The sequence below is a fragment of the Apium graveolens genome, chromosome 5, assembly GCF_009905375.1.
Source record: "Apium graveolens cultivar Ventura chromosome 5, ASM990537v1, whole genome shotgun sequence".
In the NCBI taxonomy this organism is placed as follows: domain Eukaryota; kingdom Viridiplantae; phylum Streptophyta; class Magnoliopsida; order Apiales; family Apiaceae; genus Apium; species Apium graveolens.
Genome location: NC_133651.1, coordinates 136556671 through 136573854, shown reverse-complemented (window position 1 = coordinate 136573854; position 17184 = coordinate 136556671).

The following is a 17184-nucleotide window of genomic DNA, read 5'->3' as shown; positions in this document are numbered from 1 at the left end:
TTAAGTTTAGAGTTATCATCTTTTTAGGTCTCACTATTATGATCTCATCATAATCCATAAAAAGCTTTACTCTAAACTATGGTATATCTTATTTAAACACTTAAATAGATAGAGCCCGTAATAAAAACAAAACAAGTCTTTTAATAAAATCAATGAAATCAAAACAGATTTTATAAAAAGTTATTCCTAAATCCTAATACATGATTGGACTTAGGACATATTCCTTTCACAGTCAATATAATTAGGGATAGTGGTACACGTACATGCACAGTAATTTTTACTTATTTCTTGTGCGCATTAAACCCTGTTTTACCTTTCCAATGACTGTTTTTCTTCTTCCAAGTCTAGGGAGATGAAGTAGAATTATTTCTACCTGTTAGCATTAAATTTCCTTGCGTCTCCTGGCATTCTCTTGCCTATATAAACCAACACTTCACATCAGCCTATACATCAATTCTTTTCTCACATACTCACTCTCCTTTCCATCATACCAACAAAACCATGGTCAACTACAACATGTTCTTGAACTATGAGACCTTCAACATGGAGCTGAGCTGTGAAGCATGGCAGCAGGAATGGCACGTGACTGTCATTCCTGATGAGATTTGGGACTCGGTTCCCCAGGAGGTTCTTACCCACCTCCTGTTCTTTTACATGGACTACCATCGCCATCTGAAACGATTGGAGGAAGAAAGGCTGGAAGCTCTCCGCCAGCAAGAGCGAATCATCAGACTCGCTATTCTTTTTGTAGAGAGTAGGAAGAAGAAATAACTTATTTTCTTCTTCCTGTTTTTCTTCATCGTCAGCCTTGCCCTGCTTCTTGAGCTAGGACTAAGGCTGTTGATGTTAGGTTTAGAAGCTTAGGACAATCTTGTAATGCTCTGATGTAATTTAAATTTCATGAATGTATTCTCTTATTATATTAATGGAATTTCTACTTTTTACAAGTTTTTGTCTCTGAGATGTTTGTAATTTAAATGCACTGATAAATCCTGATATACTTATATTCTGATGACCATTTCATTTTTTATTTAAATTAAGTTCTGATCTTAAAATATCAGTACTTGTTTATTTGATTTATTTTGGTCATTCTCAACTCGAATTTTTTTTCCAGAATATTGGTGTTGTAGTGAAAATAATTGAATAAGTGGGAACAGTTTAAATTTTGAATTAAAACTGATTTACCTCAATTAATGGAATTACTGGGTAAGTGGAACGGTTTTTCCTTGAAAAACTGCAAGTGGGTAAGTAATGATTACTGTTTTTCCGTGCCCATTAACTATTCATTATTGCTGCATGACTGACAGGTGTCCAACGGTTATATTTTTTTTACCAAGTATAAGTAAGAGAGAGAGAAGATTATACAATCTTTTATTTACTTTTACACTTTATCTCTCTTTCTTTGCTTTTACTCTCTCTCATCTCATGACGTTCGTTTTTCATACAGACATTTTATCAAACACCTAACAAGCAAATCTTAAATTTCAATTATTCTCATGGAACCTAAGGATTTGATCATTGATGGAGCTAAGTTCGTTCCAAATAACTATGCTGCAATTCTCGATCATGCTGAAGCTCCATTTGAGTTGCATTTTGTGCAAGATCTTCTTGCACACAGTGAAATTGGGTATGCATTGACCCAGCCTTCAGTCTTTTCAAGTCAACAAGTTCTGACGTTTTGGAGGACTGGGCATTTTGACAATGGTGGTGCTAATGGTACTCACAACATTGTTTTTGAAGTGGATGATACTGAACATGTGGTAACTCCTGGTACAATTCGCAAGGTCTTACATTTACCAGAAGGCTGTATTTTCTCAACACCGGAGGAATCAGCTCTACAAGAGTTAATGGCAAGTTTGGGGTATGAGCAGAGTTTGGCTAAGCTTGGATAGTTGAAACGGGCTCATATCAGAAAGGAATGGAGCTTCTTCTTCGACTGCATCACTAAGGCCTTCGGGAATAAGTGTTCCAACTTTGATGCCATTCCTATAATGAGTCAGCACATCGGGTATGCTATTATTAACCAAACTCATTTTGATTTTGCAAATGCTGTGATAGGTTTTATTGGGGATAGGATGACAGAAGATAGGAATGTTGTCTACTTTGCTAGATTTTGTCAGCTTATATATAATTTCTGTTGTGCTGATGAACCCCAACCTACCACTGACTTAACTCCACCTTTCAAAATTGCAAAACGAGCCTTTAATGACTTGGTAAATGCTGACCTTAAGAAAAAGGTGGTTAGACCTTTACAGATTCCTCAGTCTGTAAAACAGATCTTGGTAAATGCTGATCCTCAAACCTATAGATATGTTTATCCTGATGTCCAACCCACCACAACAACCCAAACACCACAGCAACCATCAGAACATACCACTCATACATCAATTCCTCAACCTTCCCTCAGAACATATCTCAAATTGTAACGACCGGGAAATTTACGTTATATTATATCATGTTTATAATAAAATATGTGTATTAATATGTCATTTATGTGTGATTATCTGTTAAACCCTAATTGTTATGTGCTACGTGTATTCCGTATCATTTCTGTATTTTTAAGGTATTTTTCAGATGTTTTATATCGTATTCATGGGTTTCATTTCAAACGTTTTATGACCCAAACAATAATTTTAAAGCCAGTATTTCAAATAAAATAATGGGCCTTATTTTTCATCAAACGGCTTTTACAATCGCAATATTCTGAACATCTAGATATTTTATAAATTTTCTCATTTTACGAAAAATGAATTTTCCGGGCCCTATTGGGTGTTAAAAACCCCACAAAAATCACATTTTTATTTTTATAAAATTATAGGACTTTTATTTATACCATTTCTTTGTATTTTTGAATTATTCACAATTTTTGGGAATTTTTGGCATATATATTGTATATATAAAATATTTATAAATTAAATTTTAATACCCAAAAATTATGGAAATTAGGGCCAAATTTTTTTATTAGGAGTGTAATTAGACCCTTAATTTTTTTAGGGGTATTATTTTACATAGTATAAATAGTTGATTTTTCAGTAAATAATTATTAATTAATTATAAAAAAATCAGAAAAATAAAAAGAAAATTCAGAAGAGGAATTAGGGTTTGTGTTGGTGAAGAACAAGCAGAGAATCAAAGCTGATTTTGAAGGTGATTCCGGAGTCCAAATCGTTAGTGTAAGTACTCGTTTTGAAGCTTATGATCTCTAGTTTTCGATTATATAGTTGTTTTTCGTGTTTAATTGATCGAATAGAAATTTATATTTTCGGGTTTAAGTTCTTGAATTCGGGTTTTGATTATGGCTGCTTGTTTGATGTTATTGTTACTGGAAACGATTAGATCGTCAAAAACCGAGTCGAACGGCATAGGTTTCGTAGTGTTTGGTTGTGGTTTGCGTGCTCGACGAGGAAGGAGGACGAAGGAGGTCTGGGAACGAAGGGGAAACGAAGTCGCAGAAGAACCGTGCCTGAAAAGCTGAGTTTCATCGTCATTGCTCGCCGTTTTCGCCTCGCCGGAAACCGCCGCCGAATTTTGGGACGGTGACGGCTGTTCTTCCCGACCCGAGGTCGACCCGGTTTCGACCCAGGAAACGACCCGGGTTTGATCCTAAAAACCCGAACCCTGATTTTGTTTTTGTGTTTCTGATTAATTAATTAATTATTTATATTTTAGTATATTAAAATCAGTTTTTAATAATTCTAATAATTATATAAAAATCAGTTTTGAATTCTCAAAAATAATATTATTAATTTCTGAATTATTTTATTAAATTATAAATTCGGATTTAATTATTTAATTAATTATTTAATTAATTATCTAATTATTTATTAGTTATCTAATTAAGTAATAATTAGGTAATTAATTAATAGTTAGGTAATTAATTAATAAATAAGGATTAAAAATAATTAAATAATATGATTAATAATCTAATAATTAGTAATATTACGAATAGTGATTCGATAATGAGAATTATTATTCGAACGTTAGTTATTCGAATAATATTGCAGTAATTATTCGTATCGTATAATTAAATACCGATAATTAATTGACTAACGAGTCGTTTAAATTCTAAAAATAATATATTAGTTCGGTAATATTCGAGAATAGTGCGTAATTCGTAATTATGCGAGTAATTGATCGTTGAGTTGGTTTATAATTCGAGTAATTCGTAGTTATTCGATAAATAGCGTATCGGTTAATTAAATCGTTTGATTATTTGTAAATAATCGATCTAATCAAATAAATAACGATAAGTTGTAAATATTTGTAATAAATTATGATTAATTCTAATAATTAGGGATTAATTATTTTAAACTAGTAAATAATTATTTATTAATTATTTATTAGTTATTTATTTATTAAATATTTAAAGAAGTGATTAATTATTTCGATAATTAGTCACATAATTTTCGATAAATCATAACTTCTTCATTTTAACTCCAAAAATTATAAAAAAAAAATATTTTTGACTTTGATTTTTCTTAAATAATTATTTAAAAATTATTTTTGGATTTAAAAATTAGCAATAATTATTTATATTGAATAATAAATTGAATTATCAGTGTTTAATTGATAATAATTCAACCGTTAGTCCGAATTGAGCGAAACGAAAGCCTGTTGACTCAGAAAAATGAATTCTTTTCACTAAAAATAATATGAAGACCTAATTTATTCTCGAAATTAGTTGACTTTATTGATTGCTTGATTATCAGTCGAAATGCGTACCGAGACGAATTCGAAAAATTCCGGAAAAATGGGAAATGAAGCAGAAGGTGATCAACGGAGCAATCAGCGAGTCGATTTCGATTCTAAAATTTATTTTAACTATAAAAACGATTATGTGCTTATGTGTATTATGTGGTTAATCGAGTTTTACTTGCTTATATATAATATTCGAGTTGGTTATAAACGTATGGGTAGATAGTAGGAACAAAATGAAGTCGATTCAAGGTGCAACCGAAGTACAAAATGAATTAACCAGTCTATTTTGCTAACATAAACTAAGCCAGCAAGGCAGGTCAAGTAGGGGATAGACGGAAGTGATTTAATTGCAGTAAGTCGCTCAGAAGGCAAGTTTCTCCTCTATTCTATTTTCCAGAATAGTGATATTCTCTTCAGATTCTTATTACATTTGTATTACTTTAATTCCTTTATTCATATCTCAGTTCGATTCTTGAATTATTCTTTTCATTTGAATTTATTATTCATATTCCAATTGTTACTCACAATTATTGATATATTCTGGTGATTAGAATATATCAAAGTATACCGATTGTTCCGGTTGTTATTCCAGGAACTGGATAACATTACTTTTGGGGATTAAGTTTACTTAATCCTAAGGACCGGGACATAACCGGATCCTTGAGATGGGCCGTAGTGCCTGGGTGCCCGACGGGATCTATATAGTGAGATATAGATCTGTACTGTATATTGGCTGATCAGCTGGGTATAACTGCGAACTTGAGTCCAGTGTAGTTCGTTTGTATTTGCCAGCAATGGCCTTCTTTTAATTCTTATGAGGTTATATCTTTGCAGATATACCTGGGATACGGATTCAGTTATATTGCTTTAACATTGTGTATATTTCGTAGATTTGTTGAGCAATTTTGGCTCACCCATTTTTGTTGTTATTCACCTTATTGTTTCAGTTAAGAAGGAATATGAAACCCGTCAGGACACGAGTGGTAAAGAAGCGGGTCAAGCCTCGGGATCCTCTTATACCCAAGGTGTTGATTCCAATCCAGGTGGAAAGCTTTGAGTTGCCCGAGCAGGTGGAGTGTTGATAGATAGTATGTGTGTTTGAATAAAAGCTGAACTTAGTTTAAAATGAGTTAGACAATGGTTTATAATAAAGAAAGTTTGTGAGATTCTAAATGTTGGTTTGTAATAAATGTAGTTAGTGGTTCTTGTTTTCATACTTCAACCTAAAAAGGTCCTGGTAGTTGTTAAAGGGTTTAGTTTCATTTTTTTATTATTTATTAATAAGCTTGTACAGGTTTGATGATTAGCTCGTAACCCCCAGACTTATACCCTGGGTCTGGAGGGCGCTACATAAATCATATCTCTCAACTTCACAGACAGCTCAACCTTCATCCTCAGCACCTACTGTGAAGCCTTCATCTTCCAAGCCCAAGAGGACAAAGACTGTTTCTCAAACACCACAGAAGAGAAGGAGGATTGTTCTGAGAGATGAGTCTGATAGTGAGGAACAGGTTTCTCCATCAGAACCTATTGTTAAAGAAGCTGAGAAAGTTCCTTCTCAGAAGGATTCTGGAATTGGGGGATCTAAGCTTCTCAAAAGGCTTAGAAGAATGACTTCTGCTAAACCTCCCAAGGAATCCCCACCTTCAAAGAGATACAAGAAACAGAGAGCTAAAAGGCCAGTTTTAGATGATGAGGAAGCAGCAGCTAAGGAAGGAGATCAGGAATCTCTGATCTCACAAGAACCAGAATCTGCTGAAGCCACTGCTTCTCCATTGACTCCAATTCATGAAGCTGCTACAGAAAAGGTCAACACACCATCTGTGTCTCCTGTACATAAGACTGTATCTCCTGTTGATCCAGGCACAAGTGCTGAAATTGATATTCAGAACCTGGTTGTGCCTGAGGTACTTTACTTAGAAGCTCCAACAGCAATTAATCCATCAACAACACCTGTTACTGATGCTACTCAAACTCCAGAATTGTCTACTACACCTTCTCTGCATCTAGATATTGATGATCAGAATATAGGTGAGCATCAGGATATGGATGTTGATCAGAACTTGGAACCAGATCAGCACTTCGAGGATGATGTTGAAGCCTCAATTGCTTCTCATACTGTTGTTTTATCAGAAGATGCTGATTCTGTAAGTTCTGATGCTGCAAATGCTGATGATACTGGTGATGCTACTCCAAATGCAGATGCTGATGAATTAGTTAAGAAGTTTGTTACAAGAGAAGCACCAGTGCCTTGGAGTGAAACTCCTGCAGGACAGGAGTGGACTAAGGAATGGAACTCAGTTACCTGTGTTCCATCTGCAAAGAATCTTGCTGAGCACTTGACAAAAGCTGATGAGATGTTAATTACTGATGATTTCAAAACACAGCTTCGAGTCACTGCATTGAGTACTAAACATCTACAAGGTCTCCATTCAACTACTCATGCAGAGTTATATAAAATTCAGGAAGAATTAATCAAGCAAGAACAAGTTCAGAAAATTGACAAGAAAAAATTCTTCCAACCTACCTTTGACAGAGTTGCTTATATTCAGAAGACCCAAGAGAAGCAACAGTCTCAGATTGATGCTATTTTGAAAAATCAAGCTTCTCAGCAATCTCAACTTGATGAAATCCAAGCCTCAGTGGAATTGCTTGTCTATCTTCTCTTACATGCTGATGCCAAAAAGGGGGAGAAAGTAATTAAGTCCAAATGCAAAACTGATAAGACACTGAAGGGGAAGGATGATGAAAAAAGATGACCAGGGAAACTCTGGAATGGGTGGAGGTCATAGTCAAGGTAGAGGTTTCTCATCAAGAATAGCTGAAATCACAAGTCACGGGACAAGTTCTGATGCTGGAAAAAGAATTACTTCTGCTACTGGTAAAAGGATAAGTTCTGATTAACTTTTAGATCTTGATGAAGAAATGTCAAGACAGTTATTTCTTAAGGAAAATCCAGGAATGGACTTGGAGAGTCTGATGGAAGAAGAAGCTAGACTTAAATCAGAAAAAGTCAAATCTAAATCTGAAGCTTCTAGTAAAAAGAAACTTCTAAAACTCAAAGGCATTGTGATAAAAGAAAGGACAAATTTTGAAGCAACCAAAGCTAAATCACAACTGCAGATAGATCCAAGGTCCAAGGGCAAAGAGAAAGTTGGTGAACCTATCAAGGTTTATGTGCCTCCTGTGAATGAAGAAATTACTGATGAAGATGCTGATCTTGCTCTAACTTCAAGAAAAGTTTCTAAGACAACCTCTGACATGGCTCAAGTTGTTCAGAGTCAAGAGATAGTTAGTTCTGATATCTCAAAGAAGCAAGTAACCTCTGACATAGCTCAAGTTAACTTGATATCAGAAGATATATCAAAGGAAACCTCTGACATTGCTCATGTTAAACCTTCAAAGATACTCCTACCAGGATTCACTAAAGCCAAACAGACTCAACCTTTGAACACTGCTGCAAGTGGTTTTGAAGCAAGAGTGGTTACTGGAAAGGAAGCAAGAGATAAAACTGGATTGGGAAGTGCTGATGAAAGAAGAATACAGAACACAACCAATGATCCAACTTCCTTAAGTGAACCAAGTATTGGAGCAACTCTTGAGAGATTGAATCAACTAGAATCTGTACAAATGGTTTACCATACCTACTTGAAAGAACACATCTTGTTGTACTTCATGACAGATGGTAGGGTTTATCATATAAGGGAAAATGCCATTCCACTGAAGTATTTTGAAGAGCTGGAACATGTATTATTCTTACTTCAAGTGAATGACAAAATAACAGAAAGTGCTGCAAACTTTTTGAAGAGTCAAATTCAGAAACAGAAAAAGCTTTATTCTGTTAAGTCTGACAGCTCAAATCTTCCAAAGTACAGAGATCACAAGGGTGATATTGTTGAGATGAAGCCCAATTCTGCTAAGATTATAACTATCTTTCTGGGTTACAGGGCTGTGGAATTCAATCTTGAGTCTGACAAGGCATATTTGATCAGACTGGATCAGGACATAAAGAAAGCTAAAATTAATGATCTCAGGGCTGCAATATTTCAAATTGGTGAAGATTCTGCAGAACTTAAAGATGCTAAAAGGAGGATGATTGATGAACTCAGATATGCTGAGAGATGTTTGTTGAAGAACTATCTCAGAACAACTCCTGACATCAGAGAGATCAGAAGATGAAGCCAAGTCAAGATCTACAAATACTTAAATTCTGATATGGAAACAGACTAAAGTTGTTATCAGAAGTTAAAGATTGGTAAAGCTTTAAGGACTATAAGTTGTAGTTATCTAGTCAAATTTTCATGCATTTGTAATTAATGTTTTTGACATCATCAAATATCTATTAAACTTGTATATTATGCTAATTTACAAGTTGGGGGAGATTGTTAGATATATTTGATAATGTCATGGCTAATGTGATTTATGTTTAGTTTTCAGATCTTACTTAAACAGGATAAATCAGTACTTACTGGAAGTCAGGACTTAAGGATATCAGTACTTATATTATCAGGAGATAATCATCAGAAGATGGATATCAGAACTTAAGTACTGAAGGACGTTCAGATAAGGAAGGCAGCTAGTTAAAGGAAAGAAGATCGAGACAAACATAAGAAGAGATATGCATGAAGAAGGAATTCTATGAAGAATAGAATACTTGGAAGAAAAGATATCTGATTGATATATTTTAGGAAGCAGAATTAAGTTCCATATCAATTAGCGATTATCTTGTAACTATGTAGTATATAAACACAGACATAGGGTTTACACTATAAGTGTTATCACAATCGAGAAGATTATTCATTGTAACCCTAGCAGCTCTCGTGATATTTGTTCATCACTGAGAGAGAACAGTTCCATACTGTAACAGAGTTTATTATTTCAATAAAGTTTGTTTTCTGTTACTTGAGTTATTAAAGTTCGATTTGATTGTGCTATACACTGTATTCAACCCCCCCCCTCTACAGTGTGTGTATGACCTAACAATGTTTGCTACTTGTTTATGTGCTATATTTCAGGCTGATCCTAGAGAATCTCACTTAATAGCTATTAAGAGAATTTTCAGATATCTCAAGGGAACACCAAACCTTGGCATTTGGTACCCTAGAGATTCTGGTTTTGATCTAACTGGTTATTCAGATGCAGATTATGCAGGTTATAAAATTGATAGAAATAGCACAACAGGAACCTGTCAATTTCTAGGAAACAAGCTTGTGTCCTGGTTCAGTAAAAAGCAAAATTCAGTTTCTACTTCTACAGCTGAAGTTGAATATATTGCTGCTGGCAGTTGCTGTGCACAGATTTTATGGATGAGAAATCAATTGCTGGACTATGGTTTGCAAGTAGAGAGGATTTCTATTTTCTGTGATAACACAAGTGCAATTGCCATCACTGAAAATCCAGTGCAACATTCAAGGACAAAGCACATAGACATCAAGTACCATTTCATAAGGGAACATGTAATGAATGGTACTGTGGAGCTTCATTTTGTTCCAAGTGAGAAGCAACTTGCAGATATCTTTACTAAGCCACTGGATGAATCCACCTTTTCAGGGTTGGTAAGTGAGTTAGGTATGCTTAATTACTCTTAAATCTATCTGAGTTATTTTGCAAGTTGATAAGCAGCCAGAAATTTAATTGATTTTTCAGTCTTGGATGAAATTTTGGCTAAGTCAAAATTTACACCTCAACGGATGACCCTTATCTATCGAGTTTGGTCATCCGTCGATATACAATTTGCTAATAAAAATCAATTTCTTTTCTGGAATATTTTATGTCTCGACGGATAATAATTTATCCTCATCCGTCGAATTGTCTTAATCTCAGCCGTTAATTCCCTGTATATTATCCATCATGTATACTTACAGTTTGTAAGCATTACACGACGGACAATGGGTGGAATTTTTTTACAGTTTATTTTTAAACGGCTATTTTAGGCAATTTCTATTGGTTAATTTACTTCACTTTATTATTTTTATCAGTTATTTTAGAGATAGTATAAAAGCTTATTTCATTGCAATTGTTTTCTTTTATCATTCTCAAATTCAACTGCTTTAATTTCATTCTCTCTCAAGCACTTACTCTCCTTCTCTTCAAGCTTTCATTCTCTAACAATGGCACCTCTAGTAAAGATTATGTCATAAACTGGGTTCATTTATGAGAAGAACAACTTTACTGCATTAGTCAACAAGGGTATTCAGCAATCGGAGGACTATCACAAGATGATGGACTTTGTGAAGAATTGCAAGCTAAATTATGCCATGCTGGAATCACCCACAATCTTCTGTGAAGTTATTGAAGAGATGTGGACCACTGCTACCAACAGCTGTACAGATAAGACCATCACTCTAACCATCAAAGGTAAAGAATTTTGTATCAATAGTGATGTGATAAAAGCATGTTTCAAAATACCTGATAACAATGTAACTGCACCACACAATGACACTGATATCATAAATATGCTTAATTCCATGCACTATGCACTTCCTACTTCTAAACTGAGTGATATTAGAAGAATGGGTCTTAGGAAGGAGTGGAGTTTCTTGTGTGATGTAGTTACTAAGGTTTTCTCTGGAAAAATCAGTAATTTTGATTCAGTGAATATTTCCATGCTTAACATGCTATACATGCTAGTTATAGATAAATTTTATAATTTCAGTGACCTTGTCTTGTTTGAGTTAGGTTTCAAATTAGGAGAGTTAAATAAAAGAGGTAAGAATGTGTATTATGCTAGATTTCTCATGTTATTGGCTAACCACCTTTGTGAAGAGATTGTGCTAGAGAACCCTAACAACAAACTGGATTGTTGGGTTCAAGAGAGAAGACTCATTACAGATTTGAACAGGGCCAATCATCACAAGGATGTGCCAATGTTCTACTTTCCTGTAATGCAGGCACCTCAGGTAAGTGAGGTAAGTTCATCCATCCCTACAACTATTCCAACCTCCACAATTTCTTTGAATTCAGGAATAGCTATGGTAACTGTGCCAATGACCAAACAGTTGCCTACCAAAGCTTCCAAACCTACTACTATTTCCAAATCTAAATCAAAGAAAACCCCCTCTGGTATCTCTCAAAAGATGCCAGTTGAAAAATCCACAAAAGCAAAAGAGGGGAATGTGAAGGAGGGAAAGTCAGGTGAGGGAAGGGGTGAACATCAAAGAAACCCCAAGAATAAGGTTGGAGAGTTGAGTGAATCCCAGCCTAGCCACACTGCAGTTTCCCAACAAACTGTAGTGCTTAAAAAGGATAAAAGCTCACTTCTAGCTGCATCCTCCCAAAAGGATGTAGTTATTGAACAAAGCTCTCAACCAAGAGCACAGGCCAAGAGGGTTAGGGACACAAGCTCACCCCAAACTTATACAGTTAAGAAGAAATCTAAAACCTCTGGGGATGCACAGGGTACACACATTGTGCAAACTGGTGCTAAAGACATAGTCACTGCACCTTCTCAAGTTCAGTTTGATGTGGCTCCAATAAATATGGAGTCACAGCCAAAATCTCTAGTTATAGAAGCACCTCATACACCATACTCACCAACAAACTCTCTGGATGTGGATATGATAAACACATCAATTCCTGATTCCCCTTCTTTAACTCTGTTGCGGAAGCCAAATTCTAGTGTAAGTGAGCATCATCTTTTAGATGATCTGTTGGCTCACTTGCCAATTCTTTCAGAAACTATTGTGACATATGTGCCCAAAATATCTTCAATCATCACAGAGTCAACCATAGTTTCTCTTCCCAACTCATTCATTTCTACTCTCTCGGCGGATATTGCTCATCCGTCGAGTAGTGATTGTATCCTGATGGATAAGCCTAACAGCAGTTATCCGCAGTTATCCGTCAGATAGCATTACCACTCACTCGATGGATATCACTCATCTGTCGAGTATCTCTGCACAGCTTCAAACTTCAATTATTTCAAGTGAAGAAGATTTAGTGGTTGTACAGTCACTCTTAGGATTGAGAGAGGATAGTGTTTTGAGTGAGAGGTTGGGTTGCTCCCAGGCAAAAGGAGAGGAAATGAGTGAAAATCTGCAATCCATTTCTTCAGGATTGGCAAAAGGGAGTGAGAGGAGTCCCACCTTAGTAGGTGAAGGTGAGGGTGTGAGGGTGGGGAGCCAGGGTGAGACCCTGATGCAACAAAAGAGAGAACATGAGAGAAAAGCAGGTACGGAGGGTATAAGGGTGGAGCCAGCCATTGCTCATGAGTCAATGACTGTGGATGATGCTGAAAAGGAAAGACAATTTCAGCAACATTACAAAGCTGTAATTGATAACATTTCCTTGGATGCTGACACTTTTACTCATCCTGTGTCAGCCTATCAACTGTTGGCTGCGAAGGGCAATGAGGAGGCAGAGAAGACTTTAAATCTAGTACATACTTTAGAATCTCTACAAAGGAATAAAGCTGTTGTCAATTTAATGCCTTCTACAGCTGGTGAGCCATCTGAAGAATTTGGAGTAAATTCTAATGATGATGACTCTGTTTCATTTGATGGAAGCATGAACTTAGGGGGAGATGAAGGCCCAAGTTCTATATCAGATCAACCTGAATGGGCATTGACAAAGGAGTCTACACCAGGACAATTCAATGTATCTTTAGTCAAACAAATCATGTCTATCCAAAAGGCCATTCAGAACACCTAAAATGCTGGTACCAAGGCTATTCTTCAAGCCCACCTAGATTCTCTACATCTCATAAAGCTGCAACAATTAAGACATAATCTAAGTGTGGATGAGCTTAAAAAGGATATAGCTAACTTGAAGACCTACAATTCTGAGAAGCTGGATTCAATCATGCCCTATGGTACCATGCAAGATCTGCTACTGAGACTGAGAAAAGAATCTGATGCTGAAAAGAAGCTGACCAAATTAGAGGACAGAGTTCAAGCTATTGAAAACTCTGTGGTCACCATTCTTCAAAATCAACAGTCTCAGACCAGCCTACTAATGCAACTGGCTAAAGCACAAGGCTTAACTCCTCAACTTGATGATAACAAAAAGGGGGATAAAGGACCAAGTGAGGGGGGGAAACTTCAGATACAGATCAGTAAAGTAATTATGCCTTCAATTACTGTCTCAAAGCCACCAGTTACAGATGGTATAGATTTGATTCAAGCAGCAGCAGCTAACTTGAAAGTTGCTGAAAAAGAACAGTTGAGTTTGGTCAACTGGAAGAAGATTGATGAGGAGATACAAAAAAAGTTTGAACTTGTCGAGGAGCCAGAAAAGACAGCCATCCATCACTCTCAATTCAAGCAAATCAGTGTGAATGAGATGAGCATGAACTATCTGGAAAGAGGAAAATCTTCCTGCATCAAGTCTCCAAAGGCTGAAATAATTCTTAAACCAAGGGCAAACTACTCAAAATCATCCTTGAAGAACCCCTTGGACACTGTGTATGAGACACCCAAGCCTGATGAAAAGAAGCTTATGTCAAGATCAGTTGCCTTCTATAAAGATCCAGCTGATTCAGCTTTAAAAAGAAGAATTGCTAAGATATTCAGAAATGGAAAGGAAATTTGTGTGGTAGGTGGACATCCACAATTTGCTCAAGCAAAGAGAGAAGAAAAAGCAAGATTGAAGTAGGAAAAGAAGCAAGCTGCTCTAGATGCAAAGAAGACTAAACAAAAGAAATAGTAGATTGCTATCTTGGCCAAGCTACAGGCTGTGAATTCGTCTCAACAAATTCCCTCTCAACCATCTGAAGCTACTGAATCAAGGAAGCAAGTTGAAGAACAGAAGAAATCTCCAAGAAAGAAAGAATTGGCTAAAAGTACAAAAAGGAAACTGGATATTGTTGACAAAGAATTAGAAGATCAATTTCCTAAGGAACCCACACCAGCTACAACTCAAGCATCAAAGCCCTCTGTGGTATTTGAAGATATAAGGGTGGTGGATCCCTACAGAAATATTCATGGTGAACCTATTGTGCCCAAGAATGAGCCAATAGAATGGGATAACATACCAATTCCTGACCTCAGTCTACCAATCCTTAGCAAGCCAAAAAGAACAAAATCAAGGGTAGTCAAGAAAGTGAAGTTGTCACCTCTCAAATCCAAATCTGTAATTAAAGCGCAGCCCAAAGAAAATAAGGGAGACTACTTGTACTTGTGTGACATCAAAGAATTTTCTGATCTAAACCTCTATATGGATGAACTGGATGAAGTGAGGGGAATTGATGCATACAGAAACCTACCTAAAAGGTTCGTGTTCAAGTACAAAGGAGGAAGGGAGATTCAGTGGCCACTTCACAGGATTCTTCAAGAGAGCCAATCTGTACTGATTAAAGTTTATTCATCCTTCAAGAAGAACTTTGGATTCAATGTCACTACAAGAAGACTAGTATTGAAGAAGATTGAAGAACTAAGGAGTGTTAGAGCTAAAGATGCACTCCCAAAAACTTTAATCATCCCATACACAGGGAGAAGAGTGCATCTAAGGCCCTACTGGCTGCTGGAGTTCATGGATGATAAAGGTGTGAGAAGATTCTTCAGATTAAAAGACCAATTGAGCATCTCTAGCAATGAAACTCTCTTGGAAATTCAAGGAAAGCTAAATCTCACAGAATCTGATGAACTGAAATTCCACAGGCAGCTCCAAAATCAGATTGATGAAAACAACAGAAAGCTTGGAAGAAGATCCAGACCTTCAAGAAACTAGAAAAATCTGCCCAGGCTAGAGGAACATCTTGAAATGACTGTGAGCCAAAACTTTGTACATTTTGATTATTTGAAGCACTTTCAGTATTATCTACTTTTCTTTAAAGCTGCATGTTTAGGATGTTTTGTTATCATCAAGTATCTCTTAATTTATGGCTACAATTCCAGTAGACATAAATTGGGGGAGATTGTTGTGCATATGTTGTGTACTTATGATGACATAAACAAAACACCTAAGTAGATTTTACTTAGTGAAATAATGTAGCACTCGACGGATAAGAATTATAGTCCCGACGGATAACTCATTACAGTCCCGATGGATGATGACTTATTATCCATCGAGTGAGTAGCTTATGTAATAATAAGTCTGTAGCACATTTCTGCATACACGTTTGTATAGATTCTGTAGTAGCATATGAGTCATGTTGACTTTAACTAGATATGCAGAATAGGTTGATTAATTGTACATAGATGATGTCTTGTAATTCTGCGTAAGTGAAATGAAGTCAAGTGCCTGATTGCTACCGATGGATAATCTACAAAGCACACGACAGATGATCAACAACCCGACGGATGATTAACAATCCGACGGATGATCATGAACCTAACGGATAAAGAATTCAAACATCAGTTGACAGTGACAACTGGTCACATGCGTCGGGATGTATGCAAAAGGAATGAGGAAGCCTATTAACTAGGTAATAGAGAACAAAGTAGCAAAGCATAAAAACTGATAGTTTTTATAATGAACTTATCTTTTGACTTTGTAATCTTGGTAATATATAAACCAAGAAGTAGCAAATAGAAACCAAGATCTGAGACACACATAGAGAAACATTTGTAAGCAGAATTCTTAGCATTTCTCTGTATTCTCAGTAGTTCAACATTTGTAAAGCAGTTGTGTTCATTACACAGAGTTCTTTCGATATAATATATATATCCCTGGTGGAATTGTTTAAATCCACCAGAAAGTTTTTAAAGACTCTCGTTTTTAATTACTTGTGTCTTGATTCACGTAAGTTCTTATTCCGCATTGTGCTAATCAATACACTTATATATATCTGAGTTTGAACATTTTTATTTCAAGAAAAAGGTTCAAGAATTCCATTCAACCCCCCTTCTGTAATTCTTGCTATATTGTTAAGGGACTAACAACCTATTAGCTTAAAATCTGATTCTCTAGGATACCACAATCCTAGATCAGCTGTCCTCTTGAGGTACTTGAAAATTCTTTTCACAACTATTAGATGAGGTTCTCTTGGATCAGCCTGAAATCTTGCACAAAGACAGGTAGCATACATGATATCAGGTCTACTTGCAGTTAAATAGAGTAAAGAGCCAATCATACCTTTGTAGTTAGTAATATCTACTGATGCTCTAGTATCTTTATCTAACTTGGTTGCAGTGGCCATGAGAGTGGATGCAGTTGAACTGTCTTGCATTCCAAATTTCTTGAGTAAATTTATGGTGTACTTAGATTGACAGATAAAAGTACCTTCTTCATTTTTCTTGACTTGAAGTCCCAGAAAATAGCTAAGTTATCCCATCATACTCATTTGATATCTTGACTGCATTAGCTTTGCAAACCTTTCATAGAGTTTGGCATTTGTAGAACCAAATATGATATCATCAACATATATATGTACAAAAAGTAAGTCCTTTCCATGGTTGAGGTAGAACAATGTTTTATCAATTGTACCTCTGTGAAATCCACTTTCCAGAAGGAATTGAGCTAAAGTCTCATACCATGCTCTTGGAGCTTGCTTAAGGCCATAAAGTGCTTTGTCAAGCCTATAGACATGATTTGGAAATTTTGAATCTA